The sequence below is a fragment of the Bubalus kerabau genome, chromosome 17 (assembly GCF_029407905.1).
Source record: "Bubalus kerabau isolate K-KA32 ecotype Philippines breed swamp buffalo chromosome 17, PCC_UOA_SB_1v2, whole genome shotgun sequence".
Taxonomy (NCBI): Eukaryota; Metazoa; Chordata; class Mammalia; order Artiodactyla; family Bovidae; genus Bubalus; species Bubalus kerabau.
This window is the reverse complement of record NC_073640.1, coordinates 19,414,468-19,435,601: the sequence shown is the minus strand read 5'-3', so window position 1 is coordinate 19,435,601 and position 21,134 is coordinate 19,414,468. Positions and strand designations below refer to the sequence as shown.

General features: G+C 42.1%; 1 long non-coding RNA gene across 4 annotated transcripts in view; it reads right to left on the bottom strand.

Moving 5' to 3' along the window:
• Positions 1-1,445: 1,445 nt before the first annotated feature.
• The window catches only part of LOC129631186 (uncharacterized), a 44,707-nt gene continuing 25,018 nt past the window's right edge, over positions 1,446-21,134 (bottom strand). For 3 of the 4 annotated variants that reach the window (XR_008703921.1, XR_008703920.1, XR_008703922.1), the window contains 3 exons: positions 10,835-10,968; positions 10,267-10,391; positions 5,352-5,724 (listed from right to left, as the gene is read on the bottom strand). This is a non-coding gene — a long non-coding RNA (uncharacterized LOC129631186). Of the gene's footprint in view, positions 1,753-5,351; positions 5,725-10,266; positions 10,392-10,834; positions 10,969-21,134 lie in introns of those variants that run through there. The other variant, XR_008703923.1, reaches the window with a different exon arrangement.

The following is a 21,134-nucleotide window of genomic DNA, read 5'->3' as shown; positions in this document are numbered from 1 at the left end:
GCATTCTGAGCAGTGTGCAGATAATTGTCCAATTTATAATCACAAACATGCTAAGTGTTTTGTGAGTAGTACCTCATGACAATAGTCCTATGAGGCAGATACTTTATTGATTTCATTTGTATAACTGGGAAACCAAAGACCAAGGGGTTAAGTGGATTGCCCAGGGTCACACAGCAAACTGAGTTTAACATACAACCTGCACATGGGTTCACTTCAGTTCACGATAAAGCACTAAAGGGGTTTGTGTGTTTACCTTATCTTTCATACTCATGAAATCATTCACCAAATATTTTTTAAATTATTTATTTTTGGCTACACTGGTCTTCGTTGCTGAATGCAGGCTTTCTCTAATTGTGGTGAGTAGGGGCCACTCTTGCTGGAGGTGTATGGGCTTCTCATTGGGGTGGCTTCTCTTGTTGTGGAGCGCAGGCTCTCGAGTGCATGGACTTCAGTAGTTGTGGTGCACAGGCTTAGCTCCAAGGCATGTGGTATCTTCCCAGACCAGGGACCAAACCCCTGTCCCCTCCACTGGCAGGTGGGTGCTTCAGCGCTGGACCATGAGGGAGGTACATCCGAATATTTCTTAAACAGTTATGAAATGCCAGGCTCTGTATAATGCCTGATATATAATTACTGCCTAAGTGTTTTAGATGCCTCTTCATGCTTTATGTCTCATCTCATTTAATTCTCACAGTAACTTTATCCTCATCCCCCACTTACAGATGAGGAAACAGATGTAGAGATGTTAAATTCAAGTGCAAACTTGCATGGTTAGTAGCTAAGGAGCTGGGAATCAAGTTGAGCCACAAAGTCCCCAGAGCCACTTTCTTGCCTTAAATCTAACTCCTTCCTAAGGAGAGATATTAAAATTCAAACTTGAGTCTTATGATCCAGACACCTGTTTTTGCTATGATATCACACTGTGACATCGATTCACAAGCAATATTATATGCTTAAACCTGTTGCATTGCTGATCCTGTTTGTGACACCAATTGTCTTGCTGTTCATACAGCTTGCACTGTTCACTGAACCCAGAGTAGGCAAGGCTCTAGCTAAGAGGCTGGAAGAAGACACGAGGAGCCATAGGAACAGCAGACACATTTACTCTCTACTGATTGGCTCAGCAGCCATAACACATCCTCTCTCCTGGCTGATGCAGCCACAGCACAGTCATAATATAGCCGTAACATAACATAACCATGATGCCTCTCCAATGTAGCCCCAGTGCAGCAGAAGCCAGGGCTTTTCAGGTGAAGCTTATATATATTTACAGAACAAAAGTAGCCATGTCCAACAAGTCCTTCATGACGCACACGCACAGGATCTCAGCTGTTACATACCCCTGCAAAGTCATTGTTTACAGAACATGGGACAAGAGGACGTGAGAGCATGGGGTGAGATAGCCTGACTGGCAAAGTGTTGTTAATTTCCCCACACCTGTTTATACTGAAACACACAGTTGTTTGAGCAATAGTAGATGTTCAGTTCAGTTCAGTTCAGTCGCTCAGTCGTGTCCGACTCTTTGCAACCCCGTGAATAGCAGCATGCCAGGCCTCCCTGTCCATCACCAACTCCCGGAGTTCACTCAGACTCACATCCATCGAGTCAGTGATGCCATCCAGCCATCTCATCCTCATATTAAAATGGCAGTTCCATGATTTTCACAATTGAACTCTTCTCTCTGGTCTAGTACCCTTGCAAGGGAGAACGCTGACCCCGTGTTCTTCATGTTCCATTCACCCTGTAAGCATGCTGGAAAAAATAGAAAATAATGGCATACCTAGGCAGAATTCCGGAGAAAAGACCAATTCACTTGAACCAAAGGTATTTAACAAACCTTTGACCCACTGGGGACACCAGCTTCCAAGAGAGAACCCAGTATCCCAGGAGCAAGGGGAGATAAATGAGGTTTCTCTTCTTGAACTCAAGTCTTACACTTTCATCCCTGCTTTGGACAAATCTTGCTCCCAGGAGCCATCCAGCTGCCTTCGTAGTTCTCGCTTTGGTGGGAGCTCTTTACAGATCCTTCTCTAATTAAGCATCTTGTAACAAACCCCAGTGAGTGCTATTTCAAATGCTAATGTGTGAGGTGAACAAATTAAAGGAGATGAAAAAATGCATCTGAATGTATTTATTTGTAATGATATATGAAGTCTCCTATTTCAGGGAGCCGTTTCTCTAAAAGGAAAGTGACCCATCATGATGTCAGTCGTCAGGAGGCTAACTCAGAAGCAGCAGCAGCTCAGGAATTTTCTGCATATAAATGCACAATCAAAGAGCCATCTGCCCCAGATGATAATGATTGAAATTGACAGACAATTCCATTAAGTATAATCTTCAAATTGAGACTTTTTCAGGAACAGCATGCAAGAAGAGAGTATGTTAAAGATTTATTATGCTTATGAACTATTTTTGTACAATTATTCAAAACAGACTGGGAGTAAATTATTTTATAAAATGCACTTGAAATGAGTGCATACATTTAGGCCTTTTAAGTGTATGCATTTATTAAAGAACTCTTAACATCCTGTTATTTTATTTGGCATGTTGTTTGTGTTTTAAAATATCAGTCAAGTATTTCTTTGTTTAGGGCTACTTTTCAAGCATTTTTATAAGAAATGTAATAAAAACAAAGCATGGCTGCTAATTCAATAAAATTACATCTGGAGGGGCCCTGATCTCTGGGTGTGTCCTCTATCCATTTTATAAACTGTGCTACATCAAACGAGGGAGGCGGTGGATATAGTTTAAATGTGGATGGGAAATAAGTAAGACAGGCACTAATATCTTTATATATTATTTATAATGCCCTAATCCTCAGGCTTTCAGAAACTTTTAGCCACATTCTTGTGCCATAATTCAAGCTAAACTTCATTCACTTTCATGTCTGTTCTCCTAGTGAGCATTCTTATCCCTTTGTTTCTCCAGGCAGATTCTGACACTTCCCATTACCTCCTTCACTCCATCACTTTGATCCTGTAGGACTTGAAGGTAATGGAGCCTATTTCTCCTTCCTCTGAAGAGCTAGCCTTAAAACATTATGTTTTGATATATGCAGCTAGACTCTTGAATCTGGTCCCCCTCATGCCTTCTGAGAGCACATCCCTTTTCACGGGGGAAGACCAGTACCGAGGTGGGGAGAGAAAAGCTGCCTGATGTTTCTGCTCTTGTGGCAAGAAATGTTGAAGGGTCTCTGGTATCTTCCAATCCCCAGCTCCTGTGTCCTCAAGGAAATGAGGAACAGTGCTCAGGAGTCTACCTTTGGCCAAACTTTTGGGAGGCTTACCAGTTGCTATCAGATAAATTCTCCTAGAATCAGATATCAGCTTGACTAAGAGAGAATGAAGAGAAAAAGTGAATTAGGGGTTGTTGTACCACCAGAAGGCAATGGCACCCCACTCCAGTACTCTTGCCTGGAAAATCCCATGGGCGGAGGAGTCTGGTAGGCTGCAGTCCATGGAGTCGCGAAGAGTTGGACACAACTGAGCAACTTGACTTTCACTTTTCACTTTCATGCATTGGAGAAGGAATGGCAACCCACTCCAGTGTTCTTGCCTGGAGAATCCCAGGGACGGGGGAGCCTGGTTGGCTGCCGTCTATGGGGTCGCACAGAGTCGGACACAACTGAAGCAACTTAGCAGCAGTAGCAGCAGTACCACCAGAGGAAAACATGAAGAATGAGCCAGATTATTAATATTTTTCACTTAATATTTAACAAACCAAGGCTCTCCCCTTGCCAAAATTACTCCCTGGGTATAAATCTAGCCCAGATGGAATCGAGAGGTTTCTTTTCCCCACTGAAAAATCTGATTTTTATTGTCTCTTCACAGTCCTTGAAATTGTCATATGCTCTAAATTTATTCTCGATCTACCCCCACTGTACCAAAACTCAACCTGCTCTTCACTTTACCCTTGAGTTAAATACATTCCCAGTCATTGAAATAGTTCGGAGCATTTCCCACAGAGCTAGCAAGTCTCCTGCTGTTTTTTCCTTCTCTGTCTCATGGTGACTTTAAACACGGAGAAAGAACAGGGATTTGTGACCAAATCAGAAAGTTTGAGCTGGAAGGCTTTGTAGAGAGATCGTTGAAGCCCAAAGAGGAAGTGACTGTGCCAGGGTCACAAGATCCGCTTGAGGCAGGTCAGCCAATATGGGGTAAAGGTGTGTGATCTCTGGGATTGGGCTACCAGAGACCCAAGCCTGCTGTTACCACTTGTTAACTGAGTGTCCTCATGGAGCCTCAGTTTTTCCATCCATAAATTGGGGGTAATAATTGATATCTACCTGCTGTGAGAATTCTGTGGGGTAAGATAGAGATATAGAAAAAGCCCAGCTAGCGTTAGTGGTCAACATATGTCGCTACTACAGAATTTCAATTTTTCCTTTTACCACCACGGGATTTAGTGTTCCCACCTAATATTTTTGTCTGTAAACTTTGAGGATAAGCCTAGAGCAGCAATTTGCTATTTCTTCTGCCCCAGATGTTCTCAGAGACTTTAAATCATGTTCCCTGTTGCCCTTGGTAACATTTCAAATAAGAAAAAATGGGGAGTGGGTCAAAGGAGAAAGGGAAAAGGAAATGCACTTTGTAGGAGAAGGGCACAGGAGTCGGAGGGGGGAAATAGAGGGCACTACAGCAGCAGACAGAACTCCTTTCTGGATAGAACTTTAGAAACCAACTAATTCAAATTCTTGCATTACATTTGGGGAAACTGAGGCATGGAAATGGGAGAGATGGTGGTGATGGAGCTAAGAACTCAGTTTTCCCAAATGCCCTTCCCTCTGCCTCAAATGCCTTTCATTCTGCATCACCTGCCTGTACCACCCTCTCACCTAGTTAATGCCTATTAATCTTGAAATCTCAGCTCCAATGCCCCTTCCTTTGGCAAGTCTTCTCAGATCCACCCCCCACCACTGGATCCAGGCCCAGTTACACATTCTCATAGCACCTGCCAGTGTGTTTCGTCCCCATCGTCCCATTCCCACCCACCACACAGCACATGCAATCTGCACTCCATAAACACATGAGTCACTGAGGGAGCAGGAAACACAGAGCATGTGTTCCATGTGGGATGCTTTTTGCTTCCCTAAAGAAACACCTCCACACAATTCATTCATAAAGCAACAGATAGAAACAGCTTCCACTGAGGCATTATCTTTCAACTCAGTGTTCAACTAGGATTCATTAAAGGGAACTTTGTTAATTGTGATGTCCTCCACCCTGGCAAAATCAATGGGGCTCTTTGTCTCCAGCCCGCCACTCCTTTCAAGGTAATCAGGGCTAGAGAGGACAAGAACTAATAAGCAATTTCGTCAGTTGTTCTAGTACTTTATTTTTTTTTTTCCCTAACACTTGCTCTTATCACCCCAGACATACTTTATGTGGAACAAATTGATTAAAACATAAAACGAGGATTCACTTTCTGTTAGTCTCTGTGCTGTGTAGTTATTGGGATATAAAAAGATCCAAGTGGCTTAACTAAATCCAGAAAAAATCCATCTCCTACTGTCTTATCTTCAGCCATAAAGTATAAGCTTCTTGCTGAGAAGGGCGGAGAAAGAGAATTGATATTTATTGAGTTCCTACTACACGCCAAGCACTGGCTGAGACAACTTCCATCATTTATTCACTCAGCAAATACTTGAGTCCTGGGCACTGTTCTAGGAACTGCGGAGTCCACAATGAAAGAGCGAAAGTCCCTGATGCCTCAGAGCTTCCAATCCTGTGAATGGGGACAGACAGTAAGCAAATAAAATCACATATTGTCAGATAGGAATTACAGGTATGAAGAGAAATAAAGCAGGTTAAAGAAATAGGAGTGGTGGTAACCTTTTAGTTGTGCATCAGGAAAGAACTCTCTGAGGACATGGCCCTGGACAGAGACCTGAATGAGATGAACGCAAGGCTTGCGACTATTGGAAAGAAGAGTGTTCCAGTCAGAAGAAGCAGCCAGCACAGAAATCCTGAGGTGGGAAAGTGTTTGAGCTGCTGGAGAGGTAGAGAGGCCAGCATGTGGGGAGCACAAGAAGTGAGACAATAAAGATCAAGACATAGGGACAGGGAGGTCGATCGTGTCGCCACACTAAAGACTTTGGACTCTATTCCAAATTTCATAACAACCCTTTGGCAGGTCTTGAGTGAGAGCATTCCGTCAGCTGATTTACTTTTCAAATGGTTCTGCCTCATTTAATCATCAAAATAATCTTCAGAGATAAGTAGCATTAACCTCACTTTATTGATGTAGGAATTGGGTGTCAGTTAAGTTCAGTTCAGTCACTCAGTCATGTCCGACTCTTTGTGACCCCATGAACTGCAGCACGCCAGGCCTCCCTGTCCATCACCAGCTCCCAGAGTCCACCCAAACCCATGTCCATTGAGTCAATGATGCCATCCAACCATCTCATCCTCTGTCATCCCCTTCTCCTCCTGCCCTCTATCTTTCCCAGCATCAGGGTCTTTTCCAATGAGTCAGCTCTCCGCATGAGGTGGCCAAAGTTTTGGAGTTCAGCCTCAACATCAGTCCTTCCAATGAACACCCAGGACCAATGATCTCCTTTAGGATGGACTGGTTGGATGTCTTGGCAGTCCAAGGGACTCTCAAGAGTCTTCTGCAACACCAAGTTCAAAAGCATCAATTCTTCAGTGCTCAGCTTTCTTTATAGTCCAACTCTCACATCCATACATGACCACTGGAAAAATGATAGCCTTGACTAGATGGACCTTTGTTGGCAAAGTAATGTCTCTGCTTTTCAATATGCTGTCTAGGTTGGTCATAACTTTCCTTATAAGGAGTAAACATCTTTTAATTTCATTGCTGCAATCGCCATCTGCAGTGATTTTGGAGCCCAGAAAAATAAAGTCAGCCACTGTTTCCACTGTTTCCCCATCTATTTCCCATGAAGTGATGGGACCAGATGCCATGATCTTAGTTTTCTGAATGTTGAGCTTTAAGCCAACTTTTTCACTCTCCTCTTTCACTTTCATCAAGAGGCTCTTTAGATCTTCACTTTCTGCCATAAGGGTGGTATCATCTGCATAGCTGAGGTTATTGATATTTCTCCTGGCAATCTTGATTCCAGCTTGTGCTTCCTCCAGCCCAGCGTTTCTCATGATGTAGTCTGCATATAAGTTAAATAAGCAGGGTGACAATATACAGCCTTGACGAACTCCTTTTCCTATTTGGAACCAGTCTGTTGTTCCATGTCCAGTTCTAACTGTTGCTTCCTGACCGGCATACAGGTTTCTCAAAAGGCATATCAGGTGGTCTGGTATTCCCATCTCTTTCAGAATTTTCCACAGTTGATTGTGATCCACACAGTCAAAGGCTTTGGCATAGTCAATAAAGCAGAAATAGATGTTTTTCTGGAACTCTTTTGCTTTTTCAATGATCCAACAGATGTTGGCAATTTGATCTCTGGTTCCTCTGCCTTTTCTAAAACCAGCTTGAATATCTGGAAGTTCACGGTTCACATATTGCTGAAGCCTGGCTTGGAGAATTTTAAGCATTACTTTACTAGTGTGTAAGAAAGAAGTAGGATTAACCTCACTTTATTGATGTAGGAATTAGGTGTGGGGGAGATTAAATATCTTGCCCAAATTTTAGACTTGCAGTTCTAGCTCAGGACAGCATGGCTCCCAACATGAGGCTCTTCACCCTCTCCCACTCCGAGGACAGGACCTGTGTCCTGCATGATTCTCAAACACAGGCACAGCAACCAGCATGTGGTTCCTGCCTGGTGAATATTTTCTAAATGAATGCTAAGACTCACCCTTCTGCTAAATCCCTGGGACACTTAGATGTTTGGGTTATTGAAGAGATAAATGCGAAGAATAAAGAGATCTTTATAATCAAAAAAGAGAATAAAAAAATAAGATGTTTTGATCTGTGCTCTATTTCAGGCAATACCCTTTCACCAAGAAACATGATTTTTCCCCCAGTGCTTCAGTGTTTGCCTATTTTGATATTTAAAAATCCATCTTCTACATAGCTCTGTACACACACACACACACACACACACACACACACACACCAACTTTGAAATGAACTTGCTTGCTACTCAGGCCAAAGCTCTATTGGAAATGACACCCATTAAAATCTAGCTGAGTTTTGAGTTTACTCCTGGTGGATATTCATGCCCAGAGATCATGTCAAGACTAGAAAGCTATGACTTGGATCTGGTGCCCTTTCTCCTTCTCATACCTGCATTACCCACCATGGAGCCAACCCTTTTCCCAGAGGTGAACTGAAAGAGAAAAGGATATTTTCAGGTGAGGACACATGATACACCCCACCTCTGACTCAGAACCCTGCACTGATATATCCCAATCCAATCCCAAAGAAGGGCAATGCCAAAGAATGTTCAAACTACTGCACAATTGCACTCATTTCACTTGCTAGCAAGGTAATGCTCAAAATCCTTCAAATTAGGCTTCAAAAGTACATGAACCAAGAACTTCCAGATGCACAAACTGGATTTAGAAAAGGCAGAGAAACCAGAGATCAAAGTGCCAATATCCATTGGATCATTAAAAAAAAAAAAAAAAAAGCAAAAGAATTCCAGAAAAACTTCTGCTTCATTGACTATGCTAAAGCCTTTGACTGCATGGATCACAACAAACTGGAAAATTCTTAAAGAGATGGGAATACCAGACCACCTTACCTGCCTCCTGAAAAACCTGTATACAGGTCAAGGAGCAACAGTTAGATCCAGACATGAAACAATGGACTGGTTCCAAATTGGGAAAGGAGTACTTCAAGGATGTATATTGTCACCCTGCTTATTTAAGTTCTATGCAGAGTACATCATGCAAAATCCTGGGCTGGATGAAGCTCAAGCTGGAATCAAGATTGCTGGGAGAAATATCAATAACCTCAGATATGCAGATGACACCACCCTAAAAGCAGAAATCAAAGAATAACTAAAGAGCCTCTTGATGAAGGTGAAAGAGGAGAGTGAAAAAAAAAACTGGCTTAAAACTCAACATTCAAAAAACTAAGATCATAACATCTGGCACCATCACTTTATGGCAAATAGATGGGGAAAAAATGGAAACAGTGAGAGGCTTTATTTTCTTCGGCTCCAAAATCACTGCAGATGGTGACTGCAACCATGAAATTAAAAGATGCTTGCTCCTTGAAAGAAAAGCTATGATCAACCTAGACAGCATATTAAAAATCAGAGACATTACTTTATCTACAAAGGTCTATCTAGTCAAAGCTATGGTTTTTCCAGTAGTCATGTGTGGATGTGAGAACTGGACCATCAAGAAAACTGAGCACCAAAGAATTGACGCTTTTGAACTGTGGTGTTGGAGAAGACTCTTGAGAGCCCCTTGGACTGCAAGGAGATCCAACCAGTCCATCCTAAAGGAAATCAGTCCTGAATATTCATTGGAGAACTGATGCTGAAGCTGAAACTCCAATACTTTGGCCACCTGATGTGAAGAACTGACTTTTTGGAAAAGATGGTGATGCTGGGAAGGATTGAAGTCGGGAGGAGAAGGGGATGACAGTGGATGAGACGGTTGGATGGCATCACTGACTTGATGGACATGAGTTTGAGCAAGCTTGGGGAGTTGGTGATGGACAGGGAAACCTGGTATGGTTCAGTCCATGGGGTTGCAAAGAGTCGAACATGACTGAGAGACTGAACTGAACTGACTCTTACCTGCAGAAAAGATTAATAAATGAAGTATCCCACATTTCAGTCTCTGTGATGTTCAGTCAACTGAAGAATAACAGTCCCTGTCGGTCATTCATGCAATAAACATTAATAAATAAAGTAACTTCTGGAGTAAGGAACTCTCCATGGTGCTGGAGTGGTAGTGAGCTAAGTCAGGCTGCCCTTGCTTTCAGGAGCCTGCAGACTTATCCTGGGGATAAGGCCAAGCATGTTGTCACATAAACATTAAGTTGCAAACGTGGAAAAGCACTGAAGGAAACAAGCCAGCATTTCTAAGAGCTTCCAGCAGAGGGTTTATCTAATCTGGGGTGGAGGCACAGAGGGTTCTATGAAAAGGTGGGCAGGCATTAAGAAGATGAAGTTGAGACAGAAGGAGCAGTGTAGGCATGGAGCTTTCCCAGGCTCTGAGTGAAACCATTGGGTTTTGTGTAGGGGCCTGAAGGGCTCAGGTCATTTTTGTCTCAGTGCAGAAAGAATTCAGGGAGAGGCAACGTGATAGATAAGAAGTGATTTATTAGAAAAGGATACTTATGAGGCTTACAAGTCGGCAGGCAAGAGGGCGCCACACCCAGAGAACTTACTGGGCTAGTCTATAGTCAGAGGAAAAGTCTGGAGGTGGAGAAGACTTTCTTTGTCTTTCTTGAGTAGATGTCACGTTTCCATCACCAGTTCCTCCACCAGGTTGGGCAGGACAGTTTTCTTGTATCTACATGGTTAAGACAAGTCCACAAATTATTATCTTTGGGTATGCAAAGAGCATGGCCTAACTTACTCAGCTCGCTGGGCAGGGTGTGGGTCTTAAGCCACCATTGCTTTATTGTTTGGGGTCATGTCTCGTGCTTCTGTTGTATGGTTTTGTTGCTAAGCAGGCCTGCCTGGTTTTGTAGTTAAGCAAGCCTGCTTTCCTGAGTAACCATTAACTTACTAACCATTAATGTAACTTAATAACCTGTAAATTATTTTTTTCTACTTACAATCCCCTAGTGGGATTAACTATTTAATCACCTACTTTGCCCCTTTACTCTGTCCTTATGAGGAGGCCAGAAGCAAAGGATCCTGGAGGGCCTGGAGATGGCTGGTGTGACTAGGATTCAGAGAGAGTGTGGGGCACTAGAGGAGAGATGCAGAGCCTGTGTCTAGTCTACGCACCTCCTTTGCCCCCAGCATTCACCAGATTAAGTGTCCAAGCAGCTTCCAGAGGAAACAGCACAATAAATAGGCAAAAACAGGCTCAGGAAGTCCTAGAAGTTCCCAGGGCCACTGGACAGAAGGGTTGTACAATCCTGCAAGGAGATAAGGGTAGAGAGGGATTTGCCAAAGAAAAAGTCATTATCATCACTTCCCCAGGGAGAGGAACTCCAGGTGAGGCTCTCAGGGAACCTGGCCTTCAATAGTCGTTTACATGTTTACATCTTAGGGCTCCTGGAAGAAATGAGAAGCAGTCATTAGCACAGCAAGCAGCCTTCATCCTTCCTTTCCCATAAAAACACCGTCACCAGAGGATGGAAAATTACCCTGACGTCTCTATATCTCCAAATTGTACTTTGGAGATAGACTGTGTAAGGCAAACAGACCCTGAGTGAAACTTCCTGGCTAGATTTCCAAGCCAAGGACTAATAAATAACCCTGAAATATACAATCTGACTGCAGCTTTGTTTTGTGGCTCATGGCTTCTGCCCTAGGGAGGACCATGAATTGCAGGGCCTGGCAGATGGGTCAGAAAAGTGGTATCTGCCTGGTGGGTTGAGGACCTACAAATTAACCCCATAGTGGTGCTTACCTGGGGAAAGACTAACCTTTAAGTGAGGAGTGGGCCTGGAGGCAAGGCCTCCTGGGCATGAAAGAAGCAGCCCCAGCCCACAAAGAGCAGAGATGAGACATTCTCCCCCAGTGAGGGAGCACTGTGAGTCACAGGATCGAAGGAGGAAAACAAGAATTTTAGTGGTGATTGAAAATGCTCATTAGGAGAGAGCCTGGGCGGCAGTAAGTGAGCCCAATTGGAAAGTGAGAAATTTTCATAGTCTGTATTTTTCTTCCTCAGTCAAAAACACTCTAGATTTGCCAAAGCACTTTTGCAATCATTTGTAAATTGGTCTGCCAGGGTCTCCATGAGAATGTTAAATGACAAGAAGAAGAATCAATAACTTATTGCTGACTTGGGGGTAGGCATCCATGTGAAAAACAAGATTCAAAACCCTGATAGAAGGATGCAAAAATGTCAATCTCTTGGGATGAAAAATAGTTAAGCAAAAGGTGCCAAATGCCAAGTTAGAGAAAATGATCTAATGCAAGTAAATTTAACATAAGGCAGCTGTAGGTGTTGAAGCCTTTCTTTTTAAATTTGATTTTGTCAGGGACTGCTGATAAGAATTACCTCAAATAAGATTATCAAGAATAAATTGATTCGCACTTAAGCAATGGCTGCAAAAAAAAAAAAAAATTGTGATGTGAATTATAAAGAAAAAACATGAACAACTTTGGAAATAGGAAATTTACAGAGAGTTTAGTACAAAATCTGTGTACTGGAAGAGGCATTGCATTTCGGGATGAGAGACTGCTTTTTGGGAGGCAACAGTCACCAGTGTTTATCAGGTGTCAACTATGTACCAGGTATTGTTGTGGGTTTATGTGTATGTGTATGCACACACACGTGGGTGTGTGTGTGTGTGAAGACAAGTGGCTTTTATCAACATTCAATGAGCCCTGTGCAGTATAAAGGTTATTATCCCCGTTTTGCCATGAGGAAACTGTAACACAGAGAGGTTAGCTATCTTATCCAAGGTCACACAGCACATCAGAGTTGGGATTCCAGCCTCAATCTAGAGCTGTGCTCTTTGATACTATTTTTCATAATTGTCTATCCATTTGGCTGATGAGAAAGGAAATTTGGGAAGAGCCTAGCTAATATTCCCATGAGAACAAGATGAAGAAATAGCTGGATAGCTTTACCGGAGCAAACTTTTTCTGGAAAGAGAATAAAATGCTGCAGGAAGAGAGAAGACAGACATCACTGCTGGTATGGCCATCACCAAAGCTGTTTTCTTTCCCCCTGATACCATTGCAGAGGCATTAAGCCTCTGGTTGCAACTTCAAAAAGAATCTTGGTTTTCCCTAAAAACAGTAATATTTAATAAAATAAATACAAATTGGGGAGCAAGAGAGAGTAGTAGTACTTTTGCATGTTTTTCTCAAGCTCATATAGAAAAGATGAATCCAAGTAATCATTTGAAATATTTTGAAGTAATTACACAAGTCAAAAAGCCAAAACATTCTCTTCTTTTTCAACAAACTCTGGCTTCTTTTATGTTTTTACTTCTTGAAATAACAAACCATTCTCTTTTTGTTTCTTTTCTCTGTTAGAAAAGCTGCAAAGCACTTCTCAGGCTCATGCCATGGTCCTCTCAGCAAATTATCAGTGTCTCCTGAAACATTTTCCTCCGTTATAAAGGCTGGTACTCAAATCCTTCAAGAATAAAACAGAATATTTTCTTTTCGTTTTTGGCTTGTGGTCTTATATCACCACTATCTTCTTTTCCCTCTCAAATATATATATAAATAACATTTTCTTTCCAAATCACAAATGAACTCTTTTCTTGCTTTATTTTAGAAGAAGGATCTGGAGTGATTGTTGATACAGTTCAAGCCAACAGCTTCCACCAGTAGGTGCCAATGGTCCTCTTTTCTGTGTACTTAAAAACCGCATGGCTTTTTCTATGGCTCTTTTGTTATCCAGACCCGCCTGGCAGTAGATGAGGGCATTAAGTCAATTAATTGTGTTTGGATGCTGCTGGCCTTGTGTTCTGTGAGCCAGCAGATGTTTGCAAGCTTGGATGTGAGGAAAGAGTCTCAGACAGGGTTGGGGAGTGGGGCGCAGATTAGATGACTTTGTGGGGAAGGTACTGAAAGAGAACCCGTGGCCTCGGTGTTAATAGAATGGGACATGGAGAAGGCAGGTTTGCCAGAGCCCACTTGGCTCGGTGGGTTTCCTCCCCATGGCCAGCAGCTCAGCAACCCTCTCATGAGATCATGGCTCACTCTCCTTCCTGCAGAGTCATTCTTTCTCTTGCTCTTTCGTTTCCTTAGCCATTCAGAAAACCTTTCATTTCACGCCTTCCTCCCCTTTCTCTCACTTCCCCACTTCCTCTTGTCTCTGTCTCCTTCTCTCCCATCCTCCTGTGTCATCAGTGTTTTATAGGATACACTCCGTTTGGCTGGCATTTTCCTTCAGGGAATTCATATGCAATCTTTTGTTCTTTCAAGCTGTTTTTGTTTCCAAGAGACAAAATACCTACTTTGTGTCTTGTTCTCTTGTGTGTGACTAATGATAACAGAAGAGTTAAGCTGTGCATTTGTAGTCTTAGAAAGCTTAAATTAGTACCATTTTTAATATAATAATTATATTAACATAAATTGTTTGCTTCTAAAACAAAACACATGAAAGCAAGTTAAATGACTTAAATTATAGATGTCCTTTGACTAGTAAGCCGTTAGAAAGTAGGCTAGCAATTCTCAGCTGCACTATTTCTGTTGCCTGAATGCTTCTAAGATGACTCCCTAGGCCTTCTAAAAACTAGAGAGTATCTGAGTAGGAGGAAATAGCAAATGACATCAAGGCCAATCAGCTGCATGTGCTCCCATTTCTGATCCCCACTTTCTGTGCTGATTGTCTCTCTTGAAATTTTTGATACAGCAGTTAATATTAGTCATAAGATAAAAGAATATTAAAACCGTAGATTCTGCCATAGTTGAGCTAACATTTAATAAACTTTTCTCTGCAGAATGGATGGATAGTTAGATGGATGGATAATGGATGGAAAGATTTATGAATGATGGATGGATGATGAATAGATAAGAGGGATCAATGATGGGTGGGTAGATGAGTAGATGGTAGATAGATAAGTGGTTGGAGATGGATAGATAGATGGATGGATGGAGTAAGCAGACTCCTGTTGTCAAATTAGATCATCTGAAGAAAATTAGGCTAGCCTATTTACAATTAAATGAGTGCCTTCTCTATGCAAGACATAAAGGTGGTAGATATTTTGAGATAAAGAAGTAGAAGACATGGTCTAAGCCTTCAAAAAGGTTTCACTCTAACTTGGAAATAAGGCAGTATATAATTAAGCTTAAAATTACGTGGTACAGATTGTTCAGAGAAAACTCATGTGGAAAAAAACAAAAAATGTACTCAAAGTAAGAGATGGAGTATCAAGGAAGGCCTAAAGGAAAAGACCTGATCTGAGCAAGTGTTTAAAGGGCACATTAGGTTTGGACAAGCTGGGAGGAGGGGCCATTTCTAGGGAGTAAAAAATGACATTAGGTGACACCAATTCATTTTTCTTTTACTTATAGTTTTCTACTTTCACAGGTTTTCAGTGAGAGAAATTATAATTTTGTCTTTTCTTTAACTGGACACTCAACCCCTAGCTCAGTATCTTGCACAAATTAGGATCAATTACTATAAAGAAAGCTGAGCACTGAAGAACTGATGCTTTTGAACTGTGGTGTTGGAGAAGACACTTGAGAGTCCCTTGGACTGCAAGGAGATCAAGCCAGTCCATCCTAAAGGAAATCAGTCCTGAAATAGTCATTGGAAGGACTGATGCTGTAGCTGAAGCTCCAATATTTCAACCACCTGATGCGAAGAACTGACTCATTGGAAAAGACCCTGATGCTGGCAAACATTGAAGGCAAGAGGAGAAGGGGACATCAGAGGATGAGATGGTTGGATGGCATCACCAATTCAACGGACATGAGTTTGAGCAAGCTTGGGAAGTTGGTGATGGACAGGGAAGCCTGGCGTGCTGCACTCCATGGGGTTGCAAAGAGTTAGACATGACTGAGTGAATGAACTGAACTGAATATAACGTGAATGAATGAGATGAACAAATAATCAAGAGTTACACCCAAAGTCCCTACCCAGACTATGGTCTCTCCTTGAGATTTTGGCATAAAACGAAGTCCAACTACACCTAATATGGTTTCATTTGATTAGGCTTTTCCTACATAAAAGAGCCTTGATAGCAAGTTTACAATATGGTTTGGGAATAGGTTGATTAAATCAAATTTGTACTTTAGCAATAATGGACACAAACCAATTTATTTACATTTTTTTCCATGAGGAAATTTTTCATATTTGAAATGAGAAGAGCCAAAGGGGGAAATGGAGCCATGCTTTGACACAACCTTAATTAAACTACTCCCAGCTTTTTAGAAAAATCAAATCTATATTTTTGCCCACGGATTGTTCTTCAAGAGGATAGTAACACATCACTCCACTAGTTTTAGCCTTGCAACCAGCAACATGCAGTAATTTAATTAGCTGATGTGTCATATCAGCAGTTTAGAGACTGTGATTCTGCTGTCTGAACCAACCAAACCAACAAACCAAAAAAAAAAACCAAACAAAAAACAGGACGTTTGATTGGGAAGTGGCAGCTGTCTCTACAGGTCCTGGGCAGTGAATGACATGTGGAGTTTTGCTAATGACTTCGGATCTACCCAAAAAAGTTGACCCCTGAATTCCCTAAAGTCCATCTGTTCTCTAAGTGCTATGCCTTTGGGAAATTCTAGCTCCAAGGCTGGAGAGAAAATTGAGAAAATAATGGAAAGAAAGGAAGGAATGTTATAGGCAAGAAGATTCTGCCTACCTCCCGCGTTTGCATATATTTTTCTTCCATCTAGAAGGCTCAGCATTCCCTCTCTTACTTCCCTTTGCTTCTGCTCAAATGTCACCCAGCAGTTCATCCTAGCTATCTTCACACCCTTTCTCCTAACCTGACCTCCTTTACTCCTTACCTCTTACCAGTTCGGTTCAGTTCAGTCACTCAGTCATGTCCTACTCTTTGCAACCCCATGGACTACAGCTCGCCAGGCTTCCCTGTCCATCACCAACTCCCGGAGTTTACTCAAACTCATGTCCATTGAGTCAGTGATGCCATCCAGCCATCTCATCCTCTGTCGTCCCCTTCTCCTCCCACCTTCAATCTTTCCCAGCATCAGGGTCTTTTCCAATGAGTCAGTTCTTCACATCAGGTGGCAAAAGTATTGGAGTTTCAGCTTCAACATCAGTCCTTCCAATGAATACCCAGGACTGATCTTCTTTAGGATGGACTGGCTGGATCTCCTTGCAGTCCAAGGGACTCTCAAGAGTCTTCTCCAACACCACAGTTCAAAAGCATCAATTCTTTGGCACTCAGCTTTCTTTACAGTCCAACTCTCACATCCATACACGACTACTGGAAAAACCATAGCCTTGACGAGACGGACCTTTGTTGGCAAGGTAATGTCTCTGCTTTTTAATATGCTATCTAGGTTGGTCACAACTTTCCTTCCAAGGAGTAAGCGTCTTTTAATTTCATGGCTCCAGTCACTATCTGCAGTGATTTGGGAGCCCAGAAAAATAAAGTCTGACACTGTTTCCATTGTTTCCCCATCTATTTCCCATGAAGTGATGGGACCAGATGCCATGATCTTTGTTTTCTGAATGTTGAGCTTTAAGCGAACTTTTTCACTCTCCTTTTTCACTTTAATCAAGAGGCTCTTTAGATCTTCTTCACTTTCTGCCATAAGGGTGGTGTCATCTGCATAGCTGAGGTTACTGATATTTCTCCCAGCAATCTTGATTCCATTTTGTGCTTCATCCAGCCCAGCATTTCTCATGATATAATCTCCATATAAGTTAAATAAGCAGGGTGAAAATATACAGCCTTGATGTATTCCTTTTCCTATTTGGAACCAGTTTGTTGTTCCATGTCCAGTTCTAACTGTTGTTTCCTGACCTGCATACAGGTTTCTCAAGAGGCAGATCAGGTGTTCTGGTATTCCCATCTCTTTCAGAATTTTCCACAGTTTATGGTGATCCACACAGTCAAAGGCTTTGGCATAGTCAATAAAGCAGAAATAGATGTTTTTCTGGAACTCTCTTGCTTTTCCCATGATCCAACAGATGTTGGCAATTTGATCTCTGGTTCCTCTGCCTTTTCTAAAACCAGCTTGAACATCTGGAAGTTCATGGTTCATGTATTGCTGAAGCCTGGCTTGGAGAATTTTAAGCATTATTTTACTAGCATGTGAGATGAGTGCAATTGTGCGGTAGTTTGAGCATTCTTTGGCATTGCCTTTCTTTGGGATTGGAATGAAAACTGACCCTTTCCAGTCCTGTGGCCACTGCTGAGTTTTCCAAATTTGCTGACATATTGAGTGCAGCACTTTCACAGCATCATCTTTCAGGATTTGGAACAGCTCAACTGGAATTCCATCACCTCCACTAGCTTTGTTCATAGTGATGAACAATGGCCCACTTGACTTCACATTCCAGGATGTCTGGCTCTAGGTGAGTGATCACACCATTGTGATTATCTGGGTCGTGAAGATCTTTTTTGAACAGTTCTGTGTATTCTTGCCACCTCTTCTTAATATAGTCTGCTTCTGTTAGGTTCATACCATTTCTATCCTTTATCGAGCCCATCTTTGCATGAAATGTTCCCTTGCTATCTCTAATTTTCTTGAAGAGATCTCTAATCTTTCCCATTCTTCTATTTCTTTGCTCTGATCACTGAGAAAGGCTTTCTTATCTCTCCTTGCTATCCTTTGGCACTCTGCATTCAAATGGGTCCATCCTAAAGGAGATCAGTCCTGGGTGTTCATTGGAAGGACTGATATTGAAGCTGAAACTCCAGTATTTTGGCCACCTGATGCAAAGAACTGACTCATTAGAAAAGACGCTGATGCTGGGAAAGATTGAAGGCAGGAGGAGAAGTGGACCACAGAGAATGAGATGGTTGGATGGCATCACCAGCTCAATGGACATGATTTTGAGTAAACTCTGGGAGTTGGCGATGGACAGGGAGGCCTGGCATGCTGCGGTTAATTGGCTTGACAAGAGTTGGACACGACTGAGCAACTGAACTGAACTGAACTGAACTGAATCTTTCCTTTTCTCCTTTGCTTTTTGCTTCTCTTCTTTTCACAGATATTTGTAAGGCCTCCTCACACAGCCATTTTGCTTGTCTGAATTTCTTTTTCTTGGTGATGGTCTTGCTCCCTGTCTCCTGTAAAATGTCATGAACCTCTGTCCATATTTCATCAGGCACTCTGTCTATCAGATCTAGTTCCTTAAATCTATTTCTCACTTCCATTGTGTTTTACCCTGCACTTATTGCCACATGATGTAGATGCTAGTTTGTTCATTGCCAGTCACCATGATAGTAGATAGGGTAAGAACCTTGTCATTTGTCCATGGTATTTAATACTTTACCTTTGCTTGATGATAGAACAGTACCTAGCACACAGAAGGCAGTAATATTTGTTTAAGGAATGAATTTTGGGGGTTTCCCTTGCTTATTTAAACTCTTCAAAGACCTAAGCTGAAAGAAAGAGCTCTAGTAAGACTTACAGGTAGCATTTCTTGAATACTTATTATGTGCAAAGCAAACTAAGGTGAACAAACTTAACCTTAGCAGTCTCTGCCTGCCACACTTTCAGCTGCTATACAGGGATTCCAGACGAGGAAAATTATATGTCAGATTATCACCTTGGCAGCCAGTATATGTTGAAAATAAAGACCTACTTGAGCTGAGTGATGATGATGATAAACTGGCATTTAAAGCACTTACTACATTACTTTGCCAACAAAGGTTCGTCTAGTCAAGGCTATGGTTTTTCCTGTGGTCATATATGGATGTGAGAGTTGGACTGTGAAGAAGGCTGAGCACCAAAGAATTGATGCTTTTGAACTGTAGTGTTGGAGAAGATTCTTGAGAGTCCCTTGGCCAAAAGGAGATCCAACCAGTCCATTCTGAAGGAGATCAGCCTTGGGATTTCTTTGGAAGGAATGATGCTAAAGCTGAAACTCCAGTACTTTGGCCACCTCATGCGAAGAGTTGACTCATTGGAAAAGACTCTGATGCTGGGAGGGATTGGGGGCAGGAGGAGAAGGGGACAACAGAGGATGAGATGGCTGCATGGCATCACCGACTCGATGGACATGAGTTTGAGTGAACTCCGGGAGTTGGTGATGGACAGGGAGGCCTGGCGTGCTGCAATTCATGGGGTCACAAAGAGTCAGACACGACTGAGCGACTGATCTGATCTGATCTGATCTGATGTGTTGGGCACTCTTCTGAGTGCTCATACATTTAATTTTCACCACCACCCAATGAACTAGATCTTGATATTACCTTCATGTAACAAATCAAGAAAATAAGACAGAGAGAAATAACTCATTCAAGGTCACATATTCAAACTAATGTCAGAGTCTGGTTCCAAGGTCATGCAGAAATTCCATTAAAGCAAAATAAATCAATCAATAAATAAAAATGGAAGCCCAAGGAAGAGAGGTGCTCAGGACAGGAATCCGGGTCAGGTCTGTAGGCCCACAGGCCGGGACTCAGCAGGTGCTGCCATCAACGTGGAGTTACAGAGGATCCAGAAACAAGAGCACTACATTTCCTGAAAAAGCTCATGCAATATTTACAGAAAACTGCTCATTGAAGAGACTATTAAAGGTGTAGCTCTTACCAAAGGGGATTTTTATATCCAATAATCACTAGATAAGTGAAAAAATTCATGCTCCATGGAGCTAAAAACTCTCTCCCAAGGGGGGTAGAAAAAGCAGTCCCTAAAATAAAAAAGGACATGTAGGATAATCATTATGCTAAATAACATATGTGAAAAAGCAAAAAAATCACCCAGTCTCTTGAATTTAGCTGAAGACTTTTTTTATTGAATGAGCTTCTTTTACTTGCATCTAAGCGATTTCTGTTTCCACTTGAACTGCCTCAAAAAGAGCGAGTCAAAAAGAAAAGTTACTGGGAATGGAATTCAATAATATTTAAATAGAAGTGAAATTAAATATTATTTCATGTGCCATTTCCTAGTTGGCCACACGGAAGTTCCTGGCAGGGTGCTCACTTAGCTGAGCTTCAGGAAACATGTTCAATGGATTGTGGTTCTACACACACACAAACACACCTGTGTGTGTGTGTGCACCCATGAGTGGGGATGGGGTAAGGAATAGAAAGGAATAACTCACTTAGTCTGAGCTCTCTACTACGGCCCAGAGGGCAGCTCAGAGGTTCTAGCTGAGGTTTCGTGTCTGTGCTCCTGTCATTTTTCTCAGTCATCTAAAATCTTACTAATTTAAATATTAATAGTTATTATTGGCTGAGCACTTTCCATGAGCCCAGAACTATAGCTCAGGCTTCCCTGGTGGCTCAGACAGTAAATAATCTGTTTGCAGTGCAGGAGATCCAGGTTTGATCCCTGGGTCGGGAAGATCCCCTGGAGAAGGGAGTGGCAACCCACGACAGTATTCTTGCCTGAGAATTCCACGGACAGAGGAGCCTGATGGGCTACAGTCCATGGGGTTGCAAAGAGTCTGACACAACTGTGCAACTAACACTTTCACTTCTCTGATTATTATATCATTTACATTCTCAAATGCATG